At 42.5% G+C, this 10,000-nt stretch overlaps 2 long non-coding RNA genes across 2 annotated transcripts in view; both read right to left on the bottom strand.

The window, feature by feature from the left end:
* Positions 1–10,000, bottom strand: part of LOC126987158 (uncharacterized) — a 175,063-nt gene that overhangs the window by 124,081 nt on the left and 40,982 nt on the right. The gene's annotated exons all lie outside the window — the stretch shown is intronic.
* On the bottom strand, positions 7,126–7,864 carry LOC126987155 (uncharacterized). Its single transcript, XR_007740302.1, has 3 exons — positions 7,753–7,864; positions 7,444–7,649; positions 7,126–7,340 (listed from the first exon to the last, which is right to left on the bottom strand). It is a non-coding gene; the product is annotated as an uncharacterized LOC126987155 (long non-coding RNA).

The raw sequence follows: 10,000 nt of genomic DNA, 5'->3' as shown, positions 1-10,000 counted from the left end.
ATAATAATAATAATAATAATAATAATAATATAAAAGTCCAACACTCCGAATGTCAGAGAATCGAAGGTCATGTGGATTATCGAATTGCTCGGATCATTGAGAGGGACCCACGGAAACGTATATTATATTTACACAATTACAAAAAAAGACATGTGTTTTATTACTCACCAATAATGCGTAAAAGTGCTGAACTGCAGTTATAGGAATGTAAAGATCCAGCGGTAATAATGACACAGCATAACATAGCAGGTTGAGGAACACGCCAAGCAACAAGATGCCGCTGGAAAGGCGAGCACCTCCAACAATCACGGATCCGAGTCGCGGCTGCCTGAGTACTCTATTGTCACTTAACCCGTCCGCTGCGATTGGCACGGATTTCGCCTTCACTGGTAGCCTGGTAACATATGCTCCCAGGTCCTTCTGTGCCTCTGTGGTGGGTAGTGGAGTGTTTCCCATGTGGTATTGGTGTGCTGGATATCCCCTCCCAAGATGCATGACCTCATATTTTTCTTCACTGAATTGTAGCAGACACTTTTTGTTCGACATCTGTAGCTTGGTGATATTTTGTAGGAAATCTGCATCCAATGGGTTAATATATTTACTTTTCACTCATTTATAATATTTTACCTAATTACGGCCACATAAGGATAAATATATAAAAAGATAAAAAAGGTAGCGCCCTATCACACTACTGCCAGTTATCAAATTATTCGCAAAATTAATCTGAATTAGAATTTCAAAAATATTAAATTCTAACCAGCCCAAGCAACACACTGGTTTTGCAAGTTCGCCGCTGATCACATCCGCACAGCAAATTGGATTTTAGAGAAAGCAAATGTAAACAGAAAACCCTTTTGTTTGGTATTCAGTGACTACGCTCCATAGTCACTGAATACCAAACAAAAGGGTTTTCTGGCCTTCGACTCTTGAAACCGAAGTGGTGCTGAATGTGATTCGAAAGCCAGAAATCAGATAAATCTATTCTATAACTTTTGAAGACATTTACAGTGATGGAGGGGGGCCTCGTGGTGCAGTGCTTTTCCGATACCCTACGCCCCTGTCCACCCAGCAGTGAATGGGTACCAGGTATTAATCAGGGGTTGTGTCCCGTCTCCTGGGGTCTGTTCCCTTCTCCTATAATTCCTTCCCCTTCTGTCTCTCTCCGGCATATGACCACAGATGTTGCGCCGACTAAACGAAACTTTCCAACTTACAGTGATGAAACAACAACTATTTAAACGTCATACATGTAACGGAAAAGTTCCGATGAATATTAGGCGTCCTAAGATTTTTTCGAAAAGCTTAATTATCTGTGTAATCTTACATATGTAAATGGAATTGTTCTGCCAGCGAGGCTAGTGATGATCTGCAACACATTTTTTTTTTTTTTTTTTACATTCCCGCCTATAACGCCGGTAGGCTTTCATCAGGGGCCAGATGGTCGGCCCAAGCCTGTCGTGGCGCAGGCGACTTTTTTTTATAGTGACGCCAGTTATGCTTGGCTCATGCTGCCCACCGGAACTCCTTCTTGATTCACTGGACGGTTTCCTCTAGAGTCCGGGTTGATGGGTGGTCTTCAGGACAGCATGTGGATAGTTTTAAGCCACTCGGCGGTGACTGAAAAATCCCAGGTGGTAGCGTGGGGATTCGAACCGACGTTGTCCATGGCGTGGTGAATGTGAGCCCAGCACGCTAACCACTCAGCCACCACCTACCCCCCCCCAAAAAAAAATGGAAAGTCTACTAGTTGGGTTAAACATGAATAAGAAAAATATAACTAATCTTCAAAACTCTTGCTGAAATTGAACAAACAGTCATTCAAGAGGAAGCTTCTGAAAACAGGAAATGAATATGTTTGCTTAAGGAAACTGATACAAGCAAACTCGTCAATAAAACCAGAAATATAAAGAAATATAAGATAAATAGTTTCGGAAAACAAAGAAACATATGGAGATCCTCTGCTGCCGTGCTTAATCAACCCGGTAGCAGCGACGGGCCAAATTTGTGGCCTTACCGTGTACCAGCAACGGGCCAAATTTGTGCCATGATATAAACCCTCAAAATAGATGATACATAAACTGATCACAAATGCGTTGATATATATATTATGAAATGGTTTGCGTGAGTGATGATTTTTTCTCATTAATTCGCTTAGAGGGGCCCTTAAGAAACATGATCCCCGCTGTTACCGGGTTAAGGGAGGCGATGCAGTTTTTTTTGTTTATAGGATTATCTCAACGAATATATCACAGTGTATATGTCTCATTATGCTACTTAGCCCTCAGGAATATTATTGCTCTATGATCGATGGGTTTTTTATATTATTTTTTTACCCCGAAAATTACTCGAACAAAGCATTTTTAAGCATTATTAAAGTGATTTCAATGAGGACGTAATCCCTGGCGTGACATTTGGGTTAAGTAAATGGACATTGAACAAGTCTGTGGGAAGGAAAGAGGGAGAGGTAACCATTAGGAGAGAGAGAGAGAGAAAGCCCCCCACCACCACCGCCACCCAAAACAACCACAACAAAAACAACGCCACCAACAAATTTAGAAGCAGCTGGGAGAGAGAGAGAGAGAGAGAGAGAGAGAAAGCACGCCACCACCACCACCGCCAATAACAACAACAACAAAATCAACGTTACTTCCAATTTTAGCATTCGATGGTGATCCAGTGAATAACAATGCATACCTCACCTCAGTTTCCCCTTTAAAAGAATTCCTTTCTTTGTTTACTCTGCAGGGGGCCTCGTGGTGCAGTGGTTAGCACACTCGGCTCACAACCGAGAGAGTCCGGGTTCGATCCCCGGGCGGAGTGGAAAAATTTGGGCTGCTTTTCCGATACCCTACGCCCCTGTCCACCCAGCAGTGAATGGGTACCAGGTATTAATCGGGGGTTGTGTCCCGTCTCCTGGGGTCTGTTCCCTTCGCCTAGAACTCCTTCCCCTTCTGTCTCTCTCCGGCATATGACCACAGATGTTGCGCCGACTAAACGATACTTTCCAACTTTGTTTATTCTGCGTCCAGGTGGGAAGATCGATGCTGGGCTTCACCTAAATGGATCAGGTAAGCCGTTCATGGATAAGGGAACAGGCAAAAGTAGATGACCTCCAGCGTTGCCAAATTATCGAACTCAGCGCATTGCATTTTCGTAGTTTCTGTTCGATAACTATAGCAAAAAAAACGAAAACCATCAGTATTTAGCAGTTTCAACGATGACTTTGATTTTCTATCGTTGTTAGTTTTTTTTTTTTTATACGTCTACGCCTATAGCGCCGGTAGGCTTGCTTGAGGGGCCTGGATGGTGTTCGGCCCCAGCCCGTCATGGCGCAGGCAAGTGTTTATAGTGGCGCCATCTTCTCTTGGCTCATGCTGCCCCCCGGAACTCGTTCTTGATTCACTTGGACGGTTTCCTCTAGAGTCCGGGTTGATGGGTGGTCTTCAGGACAGCATGTGGGTAGTTTTAAGCCACTCGGCGGTGACTGAAAAATCCCAGGTGGTAGCGTGGGGATTCGAACTCGCGTCGTCCATCACGCGGTGAATGTGGGCCCAGCACGCTACCACTCAGCCACCGCCTACCCAAGAAACGACGATCTTGGAGCCTAAAAACACTAAATACAATGCTCAGAGTATGACAATTTGGCAACGCTGCACAATATAGGCAATTGAAATCAAGAAATACGTAGCAACGATTAGGACACGTACATATATGATGAGGGACAATGGATTAAGAAAATGAGTGACAGACTGGGGATGATTTGACGTAAAAAGACGAAAGTTGGTGCCGTTCGTTAGGTCGTCTGATGGAATTAAAGCCCCATTCACACTGTGCCGACTTTGGGCCACAACAACCCAGCGACTCCGGGAACACGAGGTCTCGAGTGTGAAATGTTGACATGAAAGGGTCGCACATAGTTTGTCCGACCATATGCGAGCCTTCCACATCAATATTTCACACCCAAGACCTCGAATACCCCGAGTTGCTGGGTTGTCGTGGCCCAGAGTCGGAACAGTGTGAACGGGGCTTAACCCGTCCGCAGCGATTGGCACGGATTTCGCCTTCCCTGATAACCTGGTAACATATGCTCCCAGGTCTTTCTGTGCCTCTGTGGTGGGTAGTGGAGTGTTTCCCATGTGGTATTGGTATGCTGGATTTCCCCTCCCAAGATGCATGACCTCACATTTTTCTTCACTAAATTGTAGCAGTCACTTTTTGTTCCACTCCTGTAGCTTGGTGATGTCTTCTTGTAGGAAATCCGCATCCAAGGGGTTAAGAAGTTTATGGAATGTATATATGGAACAGACACGAAGGAATAAGCTTGGGAGAGCCCGTATTATGCGAATGAATGATAAAGGCTGAATAATAATGATAATAATAATAATAATAATAATAATAATAATAATAATAATAGTAATAATAATAATAATAGTAATAATGATAATAATAATAATGATAATGACAATAATGATAATAGAATAAAGAAGAAAAAGAAAAAGAAAAAGAAAAAAAAGAACAAGGAAAATAAGTATATAAAAAAAAATAACGAGAGGAGGAGAAATGCCGGGTCGTTGATGAAAAGGCAATCAGGATGAGGCAAAAGCTTTTAGTTAGAGCAAATAACGTCACATGAAAAAGATTAATGATCCTCAAATTATGTTAATAATAGTGAAACGTGTTCACACATATGTGGAAAGACACACACACACACACACACACACACACACACACACACACACACACACACACACACACACACACACACACACACACACACACACACACACACACACCCACACACACACACACACACACACACACACACACACACACACACACACACACACACACACACACACACACACACACACACACACACACACACACACACACACACACACACACACACACACACACACACACACACACACACACACACACACACACACACACACACACACACACACACACACACACACACACACAAACACAAACACAGACACACAGAAAAAAAAAAATAATAATAATAGTAATAATAATAATAATAATAATAATAATAATAATAATAATAATAATAATAATAATAATAATAATAATAATGAAATAAATAGATAAATATATAAATAAAATATACAAGTAAACTCCCCTACAGGTTACCTTATTAACAATCCGAGAAAAATCTATCATCCTGTTGGTGGACATTAATAAAGAGGGATAAAAAACTATACAACAAAATGTTTACGTATACTCGCCATAGCTAGAAAATAAATAAACTGCCTAAATTATTTACTAATCGCTTTGTTTAATGAGCCATTAGGTTTCAATACCGGGTAATGAGACCAACACACCTTGTACACACCTCCCAACGCGCTGGACTAAGCAAGGTAGTATCTTCCACAGACAACTTTAACCGTAGCCAACCCAGCCGCCAGTCTTCTGCGTGGGCAGGTCGATAGAGAGCCGCCTGCGTGGGAGGGACAAAGATGCTCCTTAACGAACTGTGATGATTCCAAGGATGATATACTATAAGGATAACTCACTAAGCTTTTGTTTTACCCACAATGCCCCGCGGATGACGTCACACATGTACACAAATGGTGCTGGGCGGCAAACTGGTTCACTTCACTGTGTTCTCACCGTTGCGTGCTCAGTGAAAATGGTGATTTGTGGTGTATATGGGTGTTGCAGTGGTTCATCTGTGGAAAGTCGTCAAGGTGTTAAGTTCATTAGGTTTCCTCGAGACAAACACACCTTGAAGAAGTGGATTTTGGCCTGCAAACGGAAAGATAAAGTGAAGGTGAAGTCTGCGCGGGTGAGGTCCAAACATTTTTTTCAAGAAAGTGATAACATTACAGAAAAGCCAATGAAGCTCTGTAGTGAAAGTTTGGTAAAGGTAAATTTATTTAGTTAAAAATTTGCGTAAATATTGTACAATATATATATGTATAAAAAAATTCAAAAAAACTTTCATTATATATGACAGGATTAGTCACCCCTGCAAATTAAGTTGTAGAAAACTAATGTTAATAAAAGTTAAGAAAACGTAAGCATCGATGGTAAACACAGCAATATTTCTGCAGCTTGTTTACCTTGTTTCTCACATTATTTATATTATTGTATACCATTACCCAACACAACAGCTGCCTAATTTAATCACCTATCCTTAGCAATCAAAAAAGTACAAAATCTGACCATGAATAAGAATAAATAAGGGTTTTCTAGTACATTTTATACCGTGAGAGTGAACCAGATGACGCACCACAGTCATGACGTTATCGATGACGTTTCAGTGAGCTATCCTTATAGTATATAATCCTTGAGATGATCCGATTCTCTTGTACTGAGGGAGCCGCGTGTCCTTGGGAAGGTCATCCTTCACTCACCATGGAAACACAGGCATTCACTCCCGTCAGTGAATCATATCAGAATGTACTAAGCGCTTTGGGCACGTACTGGATTTTCATGTCTAGCGGATCATTCTATTTTTTCTATCTAGTATTACTCTCAGGAAAAATATCAAAATTAAAACGGACGTCCTCAAAAAGCAAACTTGAACGCAGACTTATCTTTTTGCACAACTGTATTATCTTTTTTCCTCTTTACAGTGGTTGGACACAAATTATCGAGGCAATTTGAGATTTTACATAATAGTATGAAAATGTCTTAGAACCGAACTGATTACACACTCCCAAAATTAATTCTCGTTCGCTATATATTTCATGATGCTGATTAGATTTTAATGAAGAAAATCGTACACTAATATACTCTTTGCTAATTACTTCACGTATTTTCTTTGTAACTGTAATGTACTTGCGTATGGGTGTCTGTGTGAGGGTATTTGGATTCTTTTAAGGAGCGGTGAGTAGCGGGCTTTTTTTTTTATTAATGTTTGTTTTTTGTGTGCCCTTGAACTGTCTCCTTGCTGTAAAAAAAAAAAAAAAAAAAATGTGAGTGTGCATGAATGAGAAATTGTCTTAACCATCAAACGTGTGTAAGTGGTTGTACTTGTGTGTGCGTGTGTATGTGCGTGTATCAATATATAGGGTGATGGTCAGACTACCTGTTTAACTGTTGGTGACGTCAGGGGCGGAAGGCGAGACCAGCTTTGGGTCATATTACGAGACATTTCGCCGCCCAAGAACACATATTTGACAAGGCTTTCGTAGGAGTTGTGGGCATTTCCAGGGGTACTTTTATGACCCTGGTGGTAGTGTGACCCTTCTTCTGTACCATGAACCTAGAAACACCTATTTGACAAGGCTTTCGTAGGAGTTGTGGGCATTTCCAGGGGTACTTTTATGACCCTGGTGGTAGTGTGACCCTTCTTCTGTACCATGAACCTAGAAACACATATTTGACAAGGCTTTCGTAGGAGTTGTGGGCATTTCCAGGGGTACTTTTATGACTCTGGTGGTAGTGTGACCCTTCCTCTGTACCCTGAACCTAGAAACACCTATTTGACAAGGCTTTCGTAGGAGTTGTGGGCATTTCCAGGGGTAGTTTTATGACCCTGGTGGTAGTGTGACCCTTCCTCTGTACCCTGAACCTAGAAACACCTATTTGACAAGGCTTTCGTAGGAGTTGTGGGCATTTCCAGGGGTACTTTTATGACCCTGGTGGTAGTGTGACCCTTCTTCTGTACCCTGAACCTAGAAACACATATTTGACAAGGCTTTCGTAAGAGTTGTGGGCATTTCCAGGGGTACTTTTATGACCCTGGTGGTAGTGTGACCCTTCCTCTGTACCCTGAACCTAGAAACACCTATTTGACAAGGCTTTCGTAGGAGTTGTGGGCATTTCCAGGGGTACTTTTATGACCCTGGTGGTAGTGTGAGTCTTCTTCTGTACCTTGAACCTGAAGAAACACTCATTAGAACACGACTGACCCCCTCTTTGACCTTTAGAAACAGCTGATGTGAGAAGCCAAAGTGTTTTATAATACCATTGCGACGCGTTTCATTGATTTTCATTACCTGAACGGCGATACAAGCTTTATTTTCTGATGAGCTGATAGGGAGGCTGATCACCCACTCTCAGGGGGATTAAGGGGAAACTAGAAATCTCTCTCTCTCTCTCTCTCTCTCTCTCTCTCTCTCTCTCTCTCTCTCTCTCTCTCTCTCTCTCTCTCTCTCTCGGGGGCTTCGTGGTGCAGTGGTTAGCACGCTCAGCTCACAACCGAGAGAGCCCGGGTTCGATTCCCGGGCGGAGTGGAAAAATTTGGGCGGCTTTTCCGATACCCTACGCCCCTGTCCACCCAGCAGTGAATGGGTACCAGGTATTAATCGGGGGTTGTGTCCCGTCTCCTGGGGTCTGTTCCCTTCTCCTATAATCCCTTCCCCTTCTGTCTCTCTCCGGCATATGACCACAGATGTTGCGCCGACTAAACGAAACTTTCCAACTTTCTCTCTCTCTCTCTCTCAGCATTCTTCACTCCCCCGCCCCACCTCAAGACTTTCAATCATCCGGCAGTAATTAACGTCCCCCGAGCCTCTTTTATCACGCAAGGACAAGTAAAGGAGAGTTGTGCATCTTTTCTAATGAATCCTTTGTTAAGAGCTCCCTCACACACACACACACACACGCACACACACACACACACACACACACACACACACACACACACCGCTTTCTCTCTTTTATTCTCTCTCTCTCTCTCTCTCTCTCTCTCTCTCTCTCTCTCTCTCTCTCTCTCTCTCTCTCTCTCTCTCTCTCTCTCTCTCTCTCTCTCTCTCTCTCTCTCTCTCTCTCTCTCTCTCTCTCTCTCTCTCTCTCTCTCTCTCTCTCTCTCTCTCTCTCTCTCTCTCTCTCTCTTCTTTTTTTGTATTTTATTCATTTCCTTCCTCTTGCATTTTTGTTCTTAACTCATTTACATATAAAAGTGTTGCTGGATAATCTGCTGATATATTATGTTTTAGTCAAAGACAGTTCAAGGAAACCATAAAGTATGAAGTGGGAAAAACAGACAAAGATGGCTTGTTCCAGAGTTTATAATGAAATTGGATGAAGGAATGAAAATGCTGGTGACCAATTACAGTAGAAATTTGGGCTTCGTAAAGATGAGCTACAATATAAATTCGAGTGCAGTTAAGTCAGAGGGAACGATAAAGAGTTAGGTGCATACACTGTCACTGCGCGTGGCTGCTGTGCTCATCTCCGTACCCCTGGCCATTGGAGCCTGTGATCGGTAAGAATCCATTGCCCCGGGGCACACGGCCAATGTGTAAGACGGGATTTTTTTATTTTTTATTTTTTTTACGTCTATGCCTATAGCGCCGGTAGGCTTGCTTGAGGGGCCTGGATGGTAGTCGGCCCCAGCCCGTCATGGCGCAGGCAAGTGTTTATAGTGGCGCCATCTTCTCTTGGCTCATGCTGCCCCCCGGAACTCGTTCTTGATTCACTTGGACGGTTTCCTTTCGAGTCCGGGTTGATGGGTGGTCTTCAGGACAGCATGTGGGTAGTTTTAAGCCACTCGGCGGTGACTGAAAAATCCCAGGTGGTAGCGTGGGGATTCGAACTCGCGTCATCCATCACGCGGTGAATGTGGGCCCAGCACGCTACCACTCAGCCACCGCCAATTCTGTTCTCAATTCTGTTCTTGCAGTACTGTGTTCAAAATGTGTTAAAAATATGTTTGTAGGATGTGTTCGCAAAAAAACAAAGAAAACAATATACTTTCCTCATTGAATGTTACCTATTGTTATTTTTTTTTTAGTAACAAATGGTTGTATTAAAATTCAAATGATATCATAATAATCGTCACGAGTTCCCACTCTAGGAAATACATACTATTTACTAGCATAGTGAGATAATTATGCAGCTAATGGGGTGTGAATTTGAAATTAAATTTAAGATTACTTGTAGCTCTCCGTTTGAATAAAAAATGCCTCAAGAGACATCGGTAAGGACTATTGTAGCAAGAAAAATTATGAGTGTCTGCCTGGATTTGTTCTAAAAAAAAAAAAAAAGCCAATTTGGGCGGCTTTTCCGATACCCTACGCCC

The sequence above is a fragment of the Eriocheir sinensis genome, chromosome 6 (genome assembly GCF_024679095.1).
Source record: "Eriocheir sinensis breed Jianghai 21 chromosome 6, ASM2467909v1, whole genome shotgun sequence".
NCBI lineage: Eukaryota > Metazoa > Arthropoda > Malacostraca > Decapoda > Varunidae > Eriocheir > Eriocheir sinensis.
Note: the sequence above shows the minus strand (reverse complement) of the source record. Positions and strands in the feature narration are given on the sequence as shown.